The sequence below is a fragment of the Mauremys reevesii genome, linkage group 12 (genome assembly GCF_016161935.1).
Source record: "Mauremys reevesii isolate NIE-2019 linkage group 12, ASM1616193v1, whole genome shotgun sequence".
NCBI lineage: Eukaryota > Metazoa > Chordata > Testudines > Geoemydidae > Mauremys > Mauremys reevesii.
In genome coordinates, this window is record NC_052634.1 from 50,016,998 (window position 1) to 50,036,542 (window position 19,545).

The window sequence follows — 19,545 nt, forward strand, 5'->3', positions numbered from 1 at the left end:
CATTGTCTGTGCCTGACAGGCGGTCATGTGGTACGGAGGAGCCTGTGAGAGGTATCCCAAAGCAAGAGGGTTTGATTAGTTGCTAGGAGCTCCACATGCTAATCAGGAGGTGTGTGTCTGTAAATAGCGACATAAACATCTTCTAATGGACAGTGTTCTAAAGCTGTCTCAATTGTGCTTAATGAAATGGGAACCTGGTTTTAGATTTTTGGTCTTTAATTCTCTGGGGGTGAAACCTGTTGTATGAAAACATTCACCGTGGGAAGAAAGCTTGCGCACATTAGCCTGGGTGTGTAGCCGAGCACAGGTTTGTTAAGACTGTACTTTCAGGGATCATTTCTATAGTTTGTAACTAGAGAAGTATGGTTGAAAGTGTCTGACCTTGCTAACCACGATGAGGAGTTAAAGTGTTCTCTTCTGAGCATGAAGTGAGTGGATAGTGGTGCTTTAATGCATCTGCTATCTGCTATTGATGAGTGTTCTTGTGTTCCTTTTGGGAAATTGAGAGGAAAAAAAACACAGACTGAGTGGTTAGTCCTTATAAAACAAGTTTAAAAATAAATGTTTTGGGTTTTTTTTCTGTTATCTGAATTTATTTAAAGCTTTTGTGCAGTTCTGTTTAGTAGCAAGTCTTAATTTGATTTGGTAGAATTTGGAAAAAAAGTAAAGGTAGTGTGAAAATGGTATTTTAAAGGTTTCTAATTCAGTACTTACTGAAAGTTTTTTTTAAATTTCTTTATGCTGCTCTCTCTCTTTTTTTCTTGTAATCTATTTAAGAATTTAGGTAGGGTCCTGTGTCTGCACGTTCTCTTCCTTTTCCACTTGCTTCTCCGCTTCTCTCTTCTTCCCTTCCCATTTTTCAGGAAGCCCCTATTTTTTACTTCTCCTGCTCTGGCAGGGGGTATGCAGTTTGCTCTTGGCCCCAAGCCCATCAGACAATCCACACAGGATCTGAGAGTAGCTGTCTCTTGGCCGTATAGTGGGTAGAGGGTTCTAAAGCTGTCTCAGGGTATGTCTACACTATGGGATTATTCCGATTTTACAGAAACCGGTTTTTGGAAACAGATTATATAAAGTCAAGTGAACGTGGCCACACTAAACACATTAATTTGGCAGTGTGCGTCCATGTACCGAGGCTAGTATCAATTTCCGGAGCATTGCACTGTGGGTAGCTATCCCATAATTCCTGCAGTCTCCCCTGCCCATTGGAATTCTGGGTTGAGATACCAGTGCATGATGGGGCAAAAACAGTGTCGTGGGTGATTCTGAGTAAATGTCGTCAGTCAATCCTCCCTCCGTGAAATCAACGGCAGACAATCATTTTGCGCCCTTTTCCCTGGATTGCCTGGGCAGACGCCATAGCACGGCAATCATGGAGCCCGTTCAGCCTTTTTTCACCGTCACTGTATGTCTACTGGATGGTGCTGACAGACATGGTACTGCAGTGCTACACAGTAGTATCCCCTTGCCTTTTGCAAATTAGCAAAGATAGTTGCCAGCCACAGTGTACTGTCTGCTGCTTTGCAAATTGACAATGACAGTTACAAGTTATACTGTACTATCAGCTGCTGTCATGGGTGCTCTTGGCCAGCCTCAGTGAGATCAGCTGGGGGTGCATGGACAAAAATGGGAATGACTCCCCAGGTCATTCCCTTCTTTAAGTTTTGTCTAATGGAAAGTCAGTCCTGTCTAGACTATCAGGAAAGCCAATTAAAGACCCAGACAGGTAAATGGTGGCTCCAGGTCAGAGCCCCAGACATCCAGCAGAAATGATGAGCTGCATGCCATTCTAGGGGGTGCCCCTGCAACAACCCCACCCATTGCTTCTCTTCTCTCCCACCTCTCCTGGTCTACCGTTTGTGACGGAGCGGTTCTGGCGGGACCCAACTGAGAGTGCCAAATCAGGACCAATTGCTTAAACAGGGCAGTTACAGCCCTAGGCTGGGGTTTTTCCACCTCTAAGGCAAACCAAACCAGCCAGACAAAAAGGACTTTGGTCTTACCCCACTGGCTAACCACAAGTCACACAAGCAATTTCCTTAGACACTCCAGTCTCCCAGCATCACCACCAGTGCACTCGTCCTGGGGATGAATGGTTATGAAAACCAACACCCCAATAAAAGAAAAAGGTTCTCTCGATCCCAAAAGACCAAGCCCCAGACCCAGGTCAATATACACATCAGATCTTACCCACAAATCACGCTGTTGCCAATCCTTTAGAATCTAGAATCTAAAGGTTTATTTACAAAGGGAAAAAGGTAGAGAAGAGAGGTAGAATTGGTTAAATGGAATCAATCACATACAGTAATGGCAAAGTTCTTAGTTCAGGCTTGCAGCAATGCTGGAGTAAACTGCAGGTTCAAATCAAGTCTCTGGAACATCCCCTGCTGGGATGGGTCAACAGTCCTTCGTGCAGAGCTTCAGTTTGTAGCAAAGTCCTTCCAGAGGTTAGAAGCAGGATTGAAGACAAGATGGAGATGAGGCATTAGCCTTATATAGACTTTTCCAGGTGTAAGAATCCCTTTGTCTTCACTGTGGAAATTTACAGCAAAATGGAGCCTGGAGTCACATGGGCCAGTCCCTGCATACTTTGCTGAGTCACAAGGCGTGTCTGCCTTCTCTCCATGGGTTCATTGTGTAGCCGATGGCCCTTAATGGGCCATCAAGCCAGCTATGCAGGGCTGACATCAGCTTGTCTGGGACACTTCCCAGAGGCAGAGCATAAAACAAAATATAGACATTACAGAGCCAATACTTATAACTTCAACTACAAAATGATACACAGACATACAGACAGCATAATCATAACCAGCAACCCAGAACCTGGTCTTAGACACCTTATATGACCCCCTTTACTTAGGATTTGGTGCCACTACAGGACCTTGGTTGCAACCCATGTTCTATATGGTCCCCATTTATATCAATAACGTCACACCGTTATCCCCCATTTGTGTGATGAAGTAATAAAGAATGCATGAATTTGAAACAACACTGACTTTATTGCCTCTGCAAGTAGAGCTCAAAGGGGGGAAGGGAGGGCAGTCTCCAGCTACTATGATATTCCAGGCAGGACTGAATCTCCAGGAGACAAAGCTTAAAGAAGAGAATGACCTGGGAGTCATTCCCATTTTTGCCCAGGCACCCCCGGCCGACCTCACCGAGGCCAGCCAGGAGCACTCACGGGACGACGATGACAGATACCAGTCCTACTGTACCGTCTGCCGTCCAGAAGGGAAGGGGATGCTGCTGCACCGCGTCTGCCAGCAGCGTCCAGTAGACATACGTTGACATTGAAAAAAGGTGAGAAACAATTTTTTTCCATTTGCTTTTGGGTGGGGGGGGGGGGGCGACATATACCCAGAACCACCCGCGACAATATTTTTGACCCTTCAGGCTTTGGGAACTCAGCCAAGAATTCAAATGGTTTTCGGAGAGTGCGGGAAGTGTGGGACAGCTACAGACATCAGTCGCCCCTCCCTCCATGAGCATACATTTCATTCTTTGGCTTTCTGGTACGCTTGTCTCAGCTCCTTAAGTTTCAGCACTGTGTTGAGTCCCTGTTGTGGCTTCTGTCTATCATGGCCTTGGAGATTTTTTCAAATGCTTTGGCATTTTGTCTTTTGTAACGGAGTTCTGATAGAACAGATTCATCTCCCCATACAGAGATCAGCTTCAGTATCTCCCATACGGTCCATGCTGGAGCTCATATTGATTCTGGGACTGCATGCTCACCTGTGCTGATCAGCGCTCCATGCTGGGCAAACAGGAAATGAAATTCAAAAGTAAATTCCAGTAAACCTGGCCAATGCATCTGAGTTCAGATTGCTGTCCAGAGCGGTCACAATGGTGCACTGTGGGATGGCGCCTGGAGGCCAATACCATTGAATTGTGGCCACACTAACCCTAATCCGACATGGCAATACCGATTTCAGTGCTACTCCCCTCGTCGGGGAGGAGTACAGATACCGGTATTAAGAGCCCTTTATATCGATATAAAGGGCTTCGTTGTGTGGATTGGTGCGATTTAACGCTGCTAAATTTGATATAAACTCATAGTGTTTACTGGGCCAGAGAGAGCAGCAGGTTTCCACTGTTATTTACCGCTCTTGTTTTCTTGACTAGTTTCTCCTCTGCACCAACTTGGTGTTGTTCTTTGTTAGCCTGGCTAGCTCAGTTGGCAGAGCATCAGACTTTTAATCTGAGGGTCCAGGGTTCAAGTCCCTGGTCAGGTGATAAACTACTCACCAAGATTGTAAACTGTCTTTCTCAGGTCCTCTTTGATGTTACTTTTTCTCTGCAGGATTTTCCCTTTCCTCAGAAGGCCCTTTTGGGGGGGGGGGGGGGGTTTGAAGGGGCAACTTCCTGACAGCCCCTCTGTCCTTGCAGCCTGGAGGAATAAAGGCCTCTGGGCATAGAGCATGTTCCTTTCCTGCACACACACACACACACACACACATACAAACACACAGAATATCCCTAAGGAATTAGAATCACCTGCTGCCTTCCCCTGTCCTGCTGGATCCCCAAATGAAGATGCTCTTCAGCCCAAACCCATGTCCCCTCTTTTCCCAGTGCCCCTCAGACCCAACCCTCAGTCCCTCCTATGCTCACTGCTCCTCACTCCCAACCAGAGCCTGCTCCTCTTCACCCTTCTCCTCTGTCCCAACCCACAGCCCCCTCCTATTCCCAGTGCCCCTCAATCCCAACCCACAGGTCCTCCCTCCTCATGCTGCTCCTCAATCCCAACCCACAGCTCCCTCCTTCCCTCCAGCAGCAGGTGCTTCAGGCCCCCTCAGGAACATTTTCTTGCAAGGTTTCGTGTATGAGTCTGCATGTGGATTTTACAGTGTGTTGGAAATAGGTTGGGTTGCTTGCCAAAATGATCACTTTTGTCTGGTGTTGGATTCCCAGTCTCCATGTTACAGGAGCAGGAGAAATAAAGGGTTGTTATCCTTGTTGTGTGAATCGAGGTTGTGTGAATCTGCTACTGTGCTTGGCAGACCCCGATTGAGGGACTCACCCTCAATTCAATAGCACTTGCTAGGCAGGGGACAGGGGTTCCAAAGTCAAGTGGGCTAGGGTCTGGGTTTCAACACTAAAATTTAGCAAAAAGAACAGGAGTACTTGTGGTAACTTAAAGACTAACAAATTTATTTTAGCATAAGCTTTTGTGAACTACAGTTCACTTCTTTGGATGCATAGAATGGAACATACAGACAGGAGATATTTATACATACAGAGAACATGAAAAGGTGGAAGTATGCATACCAACAGGAAAAGTCTAATCAATTGAGATGAGCTATCATCAGCAGGAGGAAAAAAAACTTTTTGAAGTGATAATAAGATGGCCCGTAGAAGGTGTGAGGAGAACTTAACATAGGGAAATAGATTCAATTAGTGTAATGACCCAACCATTCCCAGTCTCTGTTTAGGCCAGTGTTAATTGTATCTAATTTGCATATTAATTCAAGTTCAGCAGTTTCTCTTTGGAGTCTGTTTTTGAAGTTTTTTTGTTGCAAAACCGCCACCTTCAAGTCTGTCACTGAGTGGTTAGAGAGGTTGAAGTGTTCTCCCACTGGTTTTTTAATGTTATGATTCCTGATGTCAGATTTGTGTCCATTTATTCTTTTGCATAGAGACTATCCGGTTTGGCCAATGTACATGGCAGAGGGGCATTGCTGGCACATGATGGCATATATCACGTTGGTAGATGTGCAGGTGTACGAGCCCGATGGCGTGTCTGATGTGATTAGGTCCTATGAGAAACACCCACTGAAGGTCCCCAGCATGCAGGGTGGCTGCTGATGCTCTGTGGCCAACATCACAAGATGGTAGGAAAGCAGGGCCAGCCCCCATGGTGGGGCCTCTGACCGTTCCCACTCAAGGTGCTCACTTTTGCAGTGGGGCAGGAGATTTAACCCCAAGAGGCTTTTCCGAGCTGGCGAGAAGCAGAGAAACACCCAGGCTCCGACGACGCTATGTAGCAAGTACACTCCAGCACAGGGACAGGCGCACATGCTAGCCCGGCAGCCGCCCATTTTCTTTGGCAAGTCAGGAAGGGCAAAGGCGAGACTGAAGCACCTGGGGCTCATGCCCCAGCCTTTGTGACGCCCACCCCCCAACTCCTTCCCGGGGCTCTAGCTGAAGCCAGAGCATTGGCCTGAGTGGCCAAGAAGAGGTTCCAGCCCTGAAGGGAGCAGGACGTTCAGCACAACAGTGAAACTGCAGAAACACAACCACCAAGGGACTCGAAACCTCAGTCTTCTGATCCACACTCAGACACCTTATCCATTAGGCCACATGGTAACATGAGAAAAACCCCTCCAAGCCCTTCTTTGGAAAAGATGGACATTGTGTTTCTCAGGTCATCTGCTGAGGGGGGCCGAGACTCTCTGGGCACAAGAAGTCAAGTTCCCAGCGACACGTGAGACTTAATTCTCTGGAGCCAGGTGCAGGGCTTTGGCAGGGAGGCTGAAGCCTGCGGGATTGGGGTGCAGCGGAGGGACTGGCTGTCTAGGTGTGGAGATTTAGTCGCACTGAGGCACAGGAGGGAGGAGGAGGAGGAATCCTGCTGACAGGCAGTGGCTGTGCAGAAAAAGAAGAGGGGTTCTGGGGACTTTTTTTGCCTCTCATTTGCCGGCCTCCTCGCTCTTGTGCTGAACAGTGAAGGTGATCTCAACAAGCCCAGGTAGCTCAGTTGGTAGAGCATCAGGCTCTTAATCTGAGGGTCCAGGGTTCAAGCCCCTGTTTGGGTGCTCAGCTTTTAAGTTGCCTTGTGTGCCAGGAGCCAAATGATTCCTGGTGCTGTCCACCAGCCACATGCAGATTCCCAGAAGCCGTGGCCATTTCCTGGAAAGGTTCCTTTCCTCAGGAATCAGGAGAGAGGCCACATCCACAGGAGCAGGCCTAGAACACAGTGTCTCTGGCTGGCAGGAAGTGCTGTGGGGCCAGGTGCTGAGAAAGCCCAGAGGGGGAGCAGCAGAGATGGGGGAAGAGAGACAGAGAAGCAATGAGGACAGAGCACAAGTGTACAGGGGGTTCAGGTCTGGCTATTGTGTGGAACTTCCCTGGTTTATACATGACCCTGGTGCAATTGGCGGGAGAAAGGATCTGAGTCCCCACCCCCTTACCCAGAGGCTGCCTGACCCCAAGGACACTCTTTCTACTCTCCTGTGTGGCAGAGACCTCGTAACCCCAACAAGGCTGGGCCCAGGAATCCTGGGGGCTTTGATGACCCCCAGTCTTGTCATGATCACTTGAACAGGGCTACAGTGTCTCCACTCTGGGCACTTCCCTGACCCACTCCTCATTGCATGTGCTTCAAGCAAACACCATTTATTACCCAGCAATCAATGTAAAACACAAGGAAAGATGGGAAAGGAAAACACGTCACCCTGTTCTGTGGCGCAGGGAGATCACAACCAGCGTCTCTGGAGGGTCAGGGCAGGTCACAGTCTCTCCCTCACATGTCCCAGGCCTCCTCCCCAGGCCCTGGCTGTGCTGCAGGGACACCACGGGCTGGACACTTGCTCTGGCAGTGGCCACGTGCTCTAGGTGACAGGTCCCTTGTTCCCAGTGTCAGCCCCCATGTAGGGATATGATCCCCACCCCAAAAGTCTGGCCTGCAAGATCTCTTGACGGGTGGCATCTGCTTTCACTGGGGCTTCTGCCCAGGGTCCCCCTCGCTGTCCCACTCTGCTCACTGCACCCACCTCCAGCCCCAGTGCTGCTGCGGCTCTGCCTCCAGCTCCCTGGGCTGCTCCTCTGGCTCCGCTTGCTGCAGCTCTTCTCCCAGCACAGATCTGCTCCCTGGGCAGCTTCTACAGCTCGTGCTGCTGCGGCTCAGCTCCCAGCACAGATCTGCTCTGGTTCTCCCCGGCTGGTGCAGCTCTGCTCCCCGGCTCTTCTCGGGCTCCTGCTCTCTCCTTAGCTCCGCCCCACTCTGGCCCAGGCAGTTCCAGCTCCCACGGAGGATGGGACCCCCTGGCCTGTTGACTCCCTCATTACACTGCCTGGCCTGTCAGTGCGGCTAACTTGGAGCTTTGGCCTCTCCCCATTGCCCCTGGGGACTGTCAGTCTCAGGGTCCTGATTTCCCATTGGCCCTTCCCCTTCTATTGCTGCTGGGAACTAGCCAACCAAAACCCCACTAAGTTTTAGTAAGGGGCCAACAGTCCCCTACTCGAGCCAGTCCCGTGAGGGTCACCGATGTGCAGAGAAAGCAGCACAAGCTGGTACCATGGTGTAACGGGCAGCACTCAGGACTCTGAATCCTGCAGTCTGAGTCCAAATCTCAGTGGGACCTTGTGGTAAAGACCTGAGCTCCCAGTGCTCAACTTCCTGTCTCCAGTTGTGCAAGAGCCAATCTTTCCTCCTGCTGGGTGACTCACACCTCCTAGAGCCAGGTCTCTGGCTGGGGTGGCCACAATGGGTTGGAGCTCTAGAACTTGCTACCCTGGTGGTTGGGATTCTTGCTGCTTCACCTGATGCCCATGAGTTTGGCCCTGGTGCTTCCTGCCACACTTTTCCTCTGGCCCACATGGCGCTTGAAGAAAGGAGGGTCAGGGCCGGGATTGATAGTCAGGGCTTGGCAGGAGGGAGGAAGATTCCCAGGCTGGAGCCCCACACACCTTCCTTCCTCCTCTGGGCACCTAGAGCAGAGGCGGCCCAGCTCTGTCTGCTGGACACCTCGGCAGAGTAGGTGAGTTCATGTAAATACAGTCTGGTCCCAAAGCCTCCCCCAACCCTGGCTCGTCACTAGCTGTCAAGGGAGAGCTCATTCACACCTTGCTTCCAAATCATCATTTGAAATTCTGAGGTTGGCCAACATTGCCGAAGCCAATGCACCGACATTGTCAGCAAACACAACAGCTGGGGGAGGAAACCCGGCTTTGTCCAGACTTTTCAAACCTATTTTACTTTCTCAGGTACAAGTATTTTTCATACGTTGGATCTGCTTTTAAAGTGTGTGTTAACGTTGCAATTTCCATTCAAATTTGCAACCAGTGACAACATTGGCAGCGCTGCATGTAACTACCTGACCACTAGGGGGGTGTTGGGGAAATTCGGGGAAGGGGTGCACAGCCCCCTGGCTGGGGGGCGTATAGGGAATGCCGGTTTCACTGAATTGAGTCTCCTACTGCAGCACCTCAGTAGGTCACATCAGAGAGGAGCTGCAGTGTCTAGGCAGTGGGATGCCTGTGCCTTTAAGAGCCCAGCCCTGGGAAGCCCATGCTGAGAGGTGCTGCCTGTGGGAGGGGAAATAGAAAAGCCCCTCTGCTCCCCCCTGCATCTTTGCAAACACTGGAGTCTCAGCCCCCCGAACTGTTACCCCTCTGCCCCTGCCTGTGCCGGGGTTTAACCCTCTGGCAGCGCCTCCCCCTGGGCTGAACTCCGGCTCCTTCCCCCGTCCCTGACTTTGCCCTTCAGCCCCTCTCCTAACTCTGCCTCCAGCTGCTTGACCCCGACCAGTCAATTTCCACCCCTGCTCGGACCCTGGCCACCCTCCTCTGATTTGCCCCTTTAATTCCTGTAAAAAGTAGGGGGGGCTGGGTCCCATTCTCTGGGGGTGGGAACGGGGCACCTGGCCCCTGCCTGCCCAATGCTCAAAGTGCCTCCCACGATCTTGCGGATGTTTGCTGAGTGCTGCAGGGTCACCTGCAGGGAGAGAGACACGCGGTTAGGAGGTGATGCAGCCAAGGGTGCCTCACCCAACACTGAGATGCAGCCACCTCTGGGGTGAGTTACACAAGTCAGCAAATGAATTTGGAACAGGAAACGCACTGAAAGGACCGAGGCAGCTTCAGGAGGTGGAGAAAACCAGAAAAAGCAGGAGCCCTAGATCCCAGCCCTGCCCCTCCCCCCCTCTACCTCCGAACTTACACGCCCCGCCCACAATTTAGGGGAGAACCCAGGAGTCCTGGTCCCCAGCCTTGCCCACCCCCATATTTCGATATGGCTCCATCCACAGCTGCCCCCCCAATTCCAGGGCAGTGCCATGGGGCACACCGGGGCCTTCCTGTTTGCACAGGACAGGTGACGCCAGTGCCCCAGGATGGGGAGAGCTGATGCTAAGGGAGAAGAAGGCAGCAGACACCTCCACGACAGACAAAGAAGTGCTAGGGGGCGCCGTGCTGCAAGGAGTGAGGGGGGTTGGCAGGGAATGGGAGGATCTCCCCTCACAGCGGGTGCATCTGTCTCCCCCACAATTCCTCCCCAGCCCTACCCCGGCCCAGGCTAATCCCGGCCCAGCTACCAGGGTTACATTTGGCCTGGATTCCCCAGCTGCTGCGGGAGGGACGTGGGGCTGGGGAGCATGAGCCTCTACTCCCCTTCCCCGACATAGTTGCATGGGAACTGACCAAAGGAGCCTGCAGCACTGCTGCCTAGAGGAAACTGAAGCACCAGCCCGTGACAGGCCTTGACGACAGATCACCAACAGATGGCAGGGTAGACGTCATTCTGACCCTGCTTCAAGTAGATTGTGGCAAAGATTCAAAAACAATGAACGTTAAAACTCACCAAATATGGGTCAATCCATCCTCATCGTGGTGTCCGCTCATTATATTCCACACCCCAACGTAGCCCTCAGATGGACAACATACCCTCCTAACTCAGTGTCTGTACATTAAACTTTTACCCCCAGTCAGGGCTACTGCAGATTACGTATTCCTTACGCCACCTGATCTTAAACCAAACTTCGCACCCCTTGGGTAAGCCATACGTTGTTCCCTGAGCACCAGAAACTTCTACGCCTAAACGCTGTGCCATACACTTTTTTTTATCTTTGAGCATCATCTTAATAAAATGTTGATATATGTTCGAGATCCCGGCTCCTGTTCCTTTGCAAGGCGTGTGCGTTTGCTCCGGGTTTTAGTCTGCTAATACAGCGGCGGGGCAGGGATCGTGCCAGACGCGCTTGCCTGCTGCAGACACGGATCCAAGGTTGAAACTCGTCCCCCCACAAGCTGAAGGCTTAACTGAAAACAGTTTAAGAAGTGCTCCCGTCTCTGGCACTCAGCTACCCAGCTCCCAATGGGGTCCAAACCCCAAACAGATCCCTTTTACCCTGCAGAAGCTTTAAAATCAGCAGCCTGCGCATCTGCCTGCCAGAGCAAGAGCGTATAAGGCACTAATCCGGATAGCAGCAGCTGGGTGGCAAGCAGCACCAAGCACTAGCAGAGTGGCGCAGCGGGAGCGTGCTGGGCCCATAACCCAGAGGTTGATGGGTCAAAGCCATCTTCCGCTAGGCATGTGCTTGTTTCTTTTCCCTCTGGGCCTTCAAGCGAGCCGGTGACCAGCAGAGCACCAAGAGCCTAGGCCATGAGGCAAGAGGTGGCTGAGGCGAAGCGGCCTGCCAGGGAGCTCCCCGGCACCTCTGGCTGCCTGGGCTGAAGGCAAGAGGCAGGCCTGGGCGTGGCGAGGGCCTCCTGTCCCGGAATGAGGCTGCAGTGCTTCCTGGTCCCCTTTTCCCACCCACCCCGGCAGGCGGCTGCTGCGGGAGAACACGAGGGAGGCTCTGGGGGCGCTAGGCAGCGCTGTGTGTGTGGCTGTCAGGGGAAAGAGCCGAGGCCCCCGACTCGACCTGCCATTGACTCGCGTGGCTCTGCGCGGCCGTCAGCCGGGGCGGGCCAGGCCGCGGATGTGACTCAGGCTTGGGCCGCATGGCCGTGCTTTCCTGACGAGGCATGAGGCAGGCCAAGAGCTTTGCACAGCGTACAGGGAAGTGGGAGGGAGGCGTCTTTGAGCCGGCCTGTCTCCTCCGCTTCTCCCTTGCCGCTTGGGCGGAGGCGGGAAGGGAGCGAAATGTTCCCGGCTGAAAGTTTTTGTGCTCGGCCTTGAGGATTAAGCCTGAGCCTCCGGCACGGCTGCTGGCAGATGGGTTTCTGAATAACATCCAGCCTGCTCTTTGGACCACCAGCTGAAAGCACTGAGGCCAAGAGGCAGCAAAATGGGACCTTTGAGGCTCCCCCTAGCCCTCGAGGAAGTAGCACAGGCTTAGCGCCATCCCTGGGTGGGCTTAAACCACCATTCTTTCAGTTAACAGCCAAACGCGCTGATCCATTGTGCCACAGAGACACAGATGGGTGAGGCTGTATTGAGCACAAAAGCCGGGAATCAGCTCAGGGTACGGTATAGCACACGCATGCAGTGGTTAGCCAAGCAACAGCAAGGAACTGGACTGGTATGGAGCGAAAGTTCTGTGGGAAGGAACCGAAAAGAGCACCGGGGCTGTGGTACAGCGCTCGCATACACTTTCTTTGGTCCGTTTTGCTGGAAGAGTTAACAGTGAGAGACTGCTAGTCACAGGTCAGTGGGTGGGTTTGTGCAAAGTAGGAGTGTACAGGGAACTGTCTTTGAACAGAAGGAAGGAGAGGAACCAGCGAGAGGAGGGAGGCTGAAAGACTTCTCTCTCTTTGAACAGCATTCTGTGTTAATGGTTCTTGCTTTGAATTCTTCAATTGGAGTCATTTCAGGGAAGTGATCCTCACTTAGTTACCTAATTTTCAAAGTCATGTGAATGGGGTTTGGTGCATGTCTGGGAGCTCATCATGGCGAGGTAGAAAGCAGTGGGGAAATAAGGAAATAAGGAAAAGGCGATGAATGACTAAGTCAGGAAATAACAAGGAAATGAAGAGGTTTGTCGAATGGGTTTCTGCCCGATTTAACATCTTCTCAGCTACTGCTCAAAGTTAAAGACCTAAAGTCGACCTATCGGCATAAGTACAGATGGTTGGATGGGAATTAAAAGGAGCTGCTGTCACAAGTGTTAGGTGCCTGCAAGCAGCATGCAGAGCATTTAAAACCACCGCAGTTAGAGGCTCAGATGAAACGTTTGCCCTAAATCAGAAACGACAATAGGAGGACCAGCAGAACGCCACTCTAGGTAAACGTCAGAGTAATGGAGGCCGTTAGAGGCAAAAAGTCATTCCTTAAAATTTGGAAATCAGATCCTAGTGAGGATAATAGGGAGGTGCACAAACTCTGGCCTGTTAAGTGTCAAAGTGTTACAAGTCGGGCCAAGAAAGAATCTGAGAAGCAACACGCTAAAGACACAAAAGCTAAGCATAAATCCGGTCAGTGCGAGTCCTGGTCTGTCCCTGCAGAAAGGTGAACCCCCTCTGTGGCTGGAGTGAGTTCCTCTAAGCCGACCTCACTACAGACCTGTGCCAGGTAGTGCTCATTGTAAAAATGTTTCCTCTGAAGGTTGGGAAAACAGGACCAGCGGTGCTCAGGCCAGCTGACACAATTAAAATCCCCCCCAACACCAAACATCATGGAGTCCAGAGGAAGGGAGCCTTTGATCTTCCCTCTCATGCCTTAACTGGGGACCATACACACTAATATAGCAGTAATCAGTGCCACAGAGCACAAAGCCACCAGCAATGCCCTCCCTGGTCTAAGCTCCACCACCTTCTGTACTAGCACCGTGAATGTGAAGAACAAGACTCCAGCCCCATCATTCTTCCCTGGCCAGGAGGCCTTTCCTCCAATCACCCTCTGCCTATTGAGCTACCCTAGAGTTGTTAATGTGCATTTCCTGAACACCCACCATGGCCAAGTCCAGCTGCTCCAAGGCACTGAACAGCAAGCACCTCCTCCTGGGCCCCAAATCCCTGCCACCTTCCACATGGCCACTTTCACAGATGCCCCTTCCCTGGTACTGCCCTTGCTCAACTGCGCAGAGGAGTTTTCATCCCCAATGCCTGCCTGCCACTGCCCAGCAGCCCTCTGGCACCATTCCTGAGGGCCACCACGTTCGGAAAGACAGCTCTCATCTCTCAGGGGCCCCATGAGAATACAGTATTGCAACTTTTTTAATGGAAAGGGCCCCCAAAATTGCTTTGCCCTAGGCCAGCTCTGCTCACCTTGAGTACAGGCACCGCTGTGCTTCCAGAGAACAAGCTGCCAAAGGACTTGCCAAAGGCTGGGGTTAAACCAGGGACCTTTAGATCTTCAGTCTAACACTCTCCCAACTGAGCTACTTTGGCAGCTGCTTAAAAGTGTTTTGGCCTGCTGCTTCTCTGCTCAGGATGTTTTTGCAGCAGTTGAAAAGCAGGTAGGCAAGCAGGGCCAGCCCCCGAGTGGGGCCTCTGACCGTTCCCACTCAAGGGGCTCCTTTTGGCAGTGGGGCACGAGATATTTCCCACAAGAGGCTCCTACGCTGCCTCATCCCCCAAGACCCCTCCTCCCGCTCACTGCTCTCCGTCCCCTCCCACCCTCACTCGCCTTTATGGTCATTAGAAAGTGGCAAGGCAGAGCCCTCCCATTTTTAAAAGCCCTGGGGTGTTGTTCCCCCCTGTTCAGGCACCCCTGGGGCCCTGCACTTCACACAGCTCTCCCTGATTTCAGCTGTTAGTGAGGGAGCCTCCCTGCTAGCGCAGACTGGGCAGTTCCTTGCAGGAGAGACACTGTCCCAAAGCAGGACTAATGCTTAGAGCTGGTTCTCAGTGATTTCAGACCTGTTGGGCTGCAGCAAGACTCTCCATTGAGTCTTAACCAGCTCTGCTATTACACAGGGAAGAACAAAAGGGTGAAATGGGGCCTGGAAGCCTTAAGAAGAATCCACCCCACCAAGTACAACACTTGTCGCTACCTGCTCTCAGCTCCACTGAGAATGTTTTGGGGTCACGCCTTGGCTTTATCAGCCTAGGGGGGTTTCAGAAAATACTATCCAGCAGGTGCTCCAGTGGCGCAATTAGTTAGCGCACAGTACTTATAGGGCAGTGCTGAAAGGAGCTATGCTGAGGTTGTGAGTTCAAATCTCACCTGGAGCAGTGGTTTTCATTAACCACATGGCATCACCCCCTCATTTGGCCCTGTGGAATGTAGAATTCCAGCCCTGGGACACTGAGGAGGGGAGGAGTGGGAAATGCCCCCTTCAATTATTACCTCCTCTCCAGAGTGCAGGTGAGAATCTACAATCCTTTCTCCTCCCTCAGCCCTGTGCCAGGATCCCTCAAGCAGAGCCTGGAGTCCTGCCCCTGGTGTCTGTACTATTGACAAAGACTAAGTGACAAAGACAAAACACTCAAATCCCGCCTGGTGCGGGGAGCCAGGTTTGCTCTTCAAATTCTGTCGTTGGTACATTTCCAGGCCTGGGAATGTCCCCCAACAGCATTTAATGGGAAGCTGCCTGCAGAACAGTTACACTGCACAGAGCTCCTGTGGAGGAGGGGTGGGAATTAGTAACATTTTGAGGATAGTTTGGGAAATGAGCCTTTGCTGACAAGGTTTGTCTCTGTTCATATTTCACCTTCAGGTGTTATGTTGAGGGATCTTTAGTATATTTTTGTGAGGTTAATAACTATCGCCTCAACTTTATTTACTCAACTTAAAAATTGGTCACTTGATTTTTGCATCTCCCTGTGAAAATACAACTGACACGTGTGGCTTTCTACACAGGGTCATGATGTTAAAGTTGGGGAATTCAGTCTCTACTTCTGGCCGGGGGGGTGTTGCTTTTTTACAGCTGCCTCACGGCCAGGCACACCGGGCTGTTAGCTGCACCCACGGTCCTTGCCAGGGGCCCCTGCTGAACCCTGGGCAGCTGCACTGCAGTGCTGGGGTGACTCTGCAGGTGGAGAAGCTGCTGTGGAGCAATGTAGAGCAGGTGCAGGAAGGAGATGGGGTCACTATTCACATTCTGAGCTGCACAATTTTCCAAATTTGGGAATAGATTCATCGATTCATAGACTTAAGGTCAGAAGGGACCATTATGATCATCTAGTCTGACCTCCTGCGCAATGCAGGCCACAGAATCTCACCCACCCACTCCTGTAACAAACCCCTAACCTATGTCTGAGTTATCGAAGTCCTCAAATCGTGGTTTAAAGACTTCAACGTGCAGGGAATCCTCCAGCAAGTGACCCGTGCCCCATGCTGCAGAGGAAGGCGAATGTCGGAGAACAATTCTAAGGGGAAGGTGAATGCAGAGCTATGACATTGGAGATGCCCAGACCTCCAATGGGGGCAGCGTGGAAATTAATAATGGGAAGATCATTTGCAAAATTAGTCATCACTGACAAGCTTTGTCTCTGTTCCTATTTCACGCTGTGGTGTTAGTTAGAGGAATCAGTACAGATTTTTACTATATTAATTAAACACTTAATTTTATTTAACCAAGACAAAAACTTAGTGTCACTTATTTTTGTCTGTCCTAGCAAGAATGAATTGAATTTTGTGACTTTCTGGAAAGTGCAGCGAGATTAAATGCGGGGAATTCAGTCTCTGTGTTTGTGAGCTGATGTTTTCCTCTCACAGGTCAGTGCCTGCATTGAAATACCAAAAGGGATCTAAGGGCTGGTGTACGCTGGGCACTTCACTGGCAGAGCGATGTCTCTCAGGGTATGAAACCCCCCGTCCACCCATAGAGTTACAGTGACCTAAGCCCTGGTTAGATAGTGCTAAAGAAAAGGAAGAATTGTTCTGTCAATGCAGCTATTACAGGGATGGGAAAACCTCTCCACTGATTGTCTACTCCAGAGTGCTATAGCAGGTGCCACAGCAGCATTTTAAGTGCAGACAGAGTGAAACTAGATTTAGCTCCAGTTTGCACTGTGAATGCTCAGGCACTAAAACTAGAGTAATCATAACAACAGTGCAGAGCTTGCGTAGTTGGCAGGATTTGAACCTGCGCGGGGCAACCCCAATGGATTTCTAGTCCATCGCCTTAACCACTCAGCCACAACTACTTGATGTATAATTGCTTTACTACACGATAATTCAGTTCTCACTGAATTGTCTCTTCAAATTGTTTGCTCAGACCAGCTTCCCCATCACATTCATGGCTGTGCATCAGTGTAAGTGTGTCCTTGGGTGAACAGCGAGAATTCCTGCCCATTTCCCTTCCGGCTGGAGCAGGATGAGTGTGTTTGTGTTAATGACATTGCTGTAGATTGTTGTTCATTCCCCACTCTGACAATTCAGACAGTCCCTTTCCTAGTCAAATCTCCAGCACATCATTCCAATATCAGGTGGCAGGATTTCTCTGGGGCACTGAAATTTTTCAGGGGGCTGTTGCATGAACTGAGCCTTGCATTCCACCCTTGATGTTTCATGGACTAACAACAGCAGCAGAAAGAAAGAGCCGAGCCAATATCTCCCTGGCAGGGATGCAGGTGCCACGTCCCCTCTGTCTGACCATCGCATTGCAGGAGAGAAGATTTCACTGAAATCGAATGCCCTGGCTCAGACCAGAGACACAGGGAGGTTTTGCTGTTCATGGATCTGTGCAAAGGAAATTGTGTCTCTGTGGGAAATGGAGGCAGGAAATGAAACACCCAATGCCCTAAGGAATGTGGGTGAAGGACTCGGGCTGAGCAATGATTTAACAGGGGTTTGTTTCAATTTATTGGCCTGATTAAAACTATGGCTAAAAGCCCCCTGTAACAGGGGCTGCGGGACAGGACAGGCAGTTCTGCGCATAGTGTTCAGAGCTGCCCCGTATCTGCCCTTTCTCTGCCCCGCCCCTGCTCCCAGAATGCACCAGGCCCTGGACTGAACTCTTCCCCTGTGGGCCAAGCTGGTTTCGTTTGCTGTGATCCTGTTGGCTTGGCAGGGGGGGAAGTGACAGTCCCACCCCAGAGCCAACGCCCCCCTGTCACCCAGCCCCCTGACCCCCAGCAGGGCAGGTCAGCCAGGAGCTGGGCCCTGCCAGGCACTCAGGGGCGTCTCCCCTGCAGCTGGGGGCTCTCCCCAGCGTGGTCTGTGGGAGCTCGCGCACTAACGGGGCAGCGGCAGCAGCCACGTGGTGGGTTGGGCTGGTGACCCGGGTCCATCTCCTGGGGTTGGCTGGGTTCATGCTCAGGCGACTGGCCCCAGCCACCGGCCGAGCCCCACGGCCACGCTGCTGCTGTTACCGCACTAGCCCCTCACGCCCCCATTCCCTCACTGAAGCCAGGAGAAGCTTTGCAGGGAGGAGGTGGGAAGGGTTTGACCCCAATATCCCAGAGCTGATTCTCCCCACAAAGGGGTGTGTGGATGTGGTGGGTGCCGTGTGCAGCGCCCTGTGCCCATGAGGAGGGGACCGGAGCTCTGCCGGCAGGAAGATTTATCCTGCAGGAGCCCTGCCTCCCTCCCCCAGGGGTTCCCCTGGAGCAGAGAAGCTTTGAATCCTCGCCGGAGACTAGAGACGCCCGAGCAGCACGAGCTGCCTGGCAGAGGTTCTGGATCAGGGCCTCACGGGCACATTGGGTTCATTCCCTCAGGGCTGCCCTGCCCAGTGCCAGGGCTGCTCTCACTCCCCAGCACAGAGGGGGCTGCAGGCTCTTTGCCAAGCTGGGTCTCAGCTCAAGGCAGATTTAACACTAGCAGGGGGCCCAGGTATGTGCTGGTGCCGCTCAGGGAGGGAATCTGGGCCAAAGACTGATTAGAAATTGGGTAACACTGAAGTGGAACTAGAAAGACCCTTGATGGGACGTGGCGGGTAGGTAGCCCCCATTGTGTACCGTGCCCTCGCCGAGAAGTCTCTGGGAGTGTGGGTTCTTCCTGATGCGCCACCAACACGACTCGTTGGTCCTGATGTCGGCTGCTCCTTTCTTGATACTGACAAGCTAGTTGTGGGCGTTTCCCACTCACCCCATAGCTCCGGGATGCACAGACAGCAACACGGGTGAGGAAGAAACGAACTCCACTCTCAGGTTTCAAGATCCTTGAGATCACTGACTTGCCAATGTAATTGTCAGGGGGTATAGCTCAGTGGTAGAGTGTTTGACTGCAGATCAAACGGGCCTTGGTTCAAATCCAAGTACTCCCTTAAAAGCCTGGCCCTTCAACAAAAAGTAATTGCATATCCATTTCCATTATGTTCAGGAGCTCCACTGACTAGGGATGAATGGAAACACTCAACATTTTCCTGTGCAAATGCATAAAAATCTAGCAAATATGTCCCCCAGCTGAAATCAGTTCCAATCCTCTAAGAGTCTAGTTTATGTTTTCATCAATGAAACAAAGGCACATGAAGACACATTTGCAGGTCCTTGGCCTCCATGGGCTACAATGTGCAGAAGAAAAAGAACCACATCCACTTGGGAGGCATGGACTAGTCTGTATTACATTTGGTAAGTAAGTTGCCATTGGGACTGAAAATTCTACTGGAGGTGGACAGGAGCCTGTTGAAAAAATAAAATAACCAAGATTTACCAAACTCCCTGTTACACATTCAGTCCTCTCTTTTTTCTATTTTATTAACCTGGGAGCAAGTTACCAGTGACCCAGGGCTGGGGTGGAAGTAGGTGCACGGGGGGGGAGGACCCCCGGGGTGGGGCTGCTGGGGGTGTGGGGGGGGGGGAGCACTGGTTGGGGGGAAGGGGAGAGTCGAGAGCTGGGGCAGCACAGGGTGTGTGTGGGGGAGAGCCCAGGGCTGGGTTGGCAGGGGAGTGAAAGTGGTGGGAGGCCCAGAGCTGGGGAGGCAAGGGGTGCAGGTGTAGGGAGGGGAGAACCCAGGGCTCGGGCAGCAGGGGGATGGGAGGGCAGACAAATTTTTTTTTTGCTTGGGGAGGCAAAAAACCTAGAGCCAGCCCTGTCTCCACATACCGTAAGGTAGG

General features: G+C 51.7%; 6 non-coding genes across 6 annotated transcripts; 5 read left to right on the forward strand and 1 right to left on the reverse strand.

The window, feature by feature from the left end:
- Positions 1–314: 314 nt before the first annotated feature.
- On the forward strand, positions 315–532 carry LOC120376575. Its single transcript, XR_005587433.1, has one exon. It is a non-coding gene; the product is annotated as a small nucleolar RNA U3 (small nucleolar RNA).
- A 3,627-nt stretch (positions 533–4,159) lies between these two features.
- On the forward strand, positions 4,160–4,232 carry TRNAK-UUU. The gene has a single exon. It is a non-coding gene; the product is annotated as a tRNA-Lys (tRNA).
- Positions 4,233–6,682: 2,450 nt separating this feature from the next.
- On the forward strand, positions 6,683–6,755 carry TRNAK-CUU. Its single transcript has one exon. It is a non-coding gene; the product is annotated as a tRNA-Lys (tRNA).
- Positions 6,756–14,681: 7,926 nt separating this feature from the next.
- Positions 14,682–14,775, forward strand: TRNAI-UAU. The gene is made up of 2 exons: positions 14,682–14,719; positions 14,740–14,775. It is a non-coding gene; the product is annotated as a tRNA-Ile (tRNA).
- A 1,835-nt stretch (positions 14,776–16,610) lies between these two features.
- Positions 16,611–16,692, reverse strand: TRNAS-AGA. Its single transcript has one exon. It is a non-coding gene; the product is annotated as a tRNA-Ser (tRNA).
- Positions 16,693–18,683: 1,991 nt separating this feature from the next.
- TRNAC-GCA lies at positions 18,684–18,755 on the forward strand. The gene has a single exon. It is a non-coding gene; the product is annotated as a tRNA-Cys (tRNA).
- The last annotated feature ends 790 nt before the right edge of the window (positions 18,756–19,545 follow it).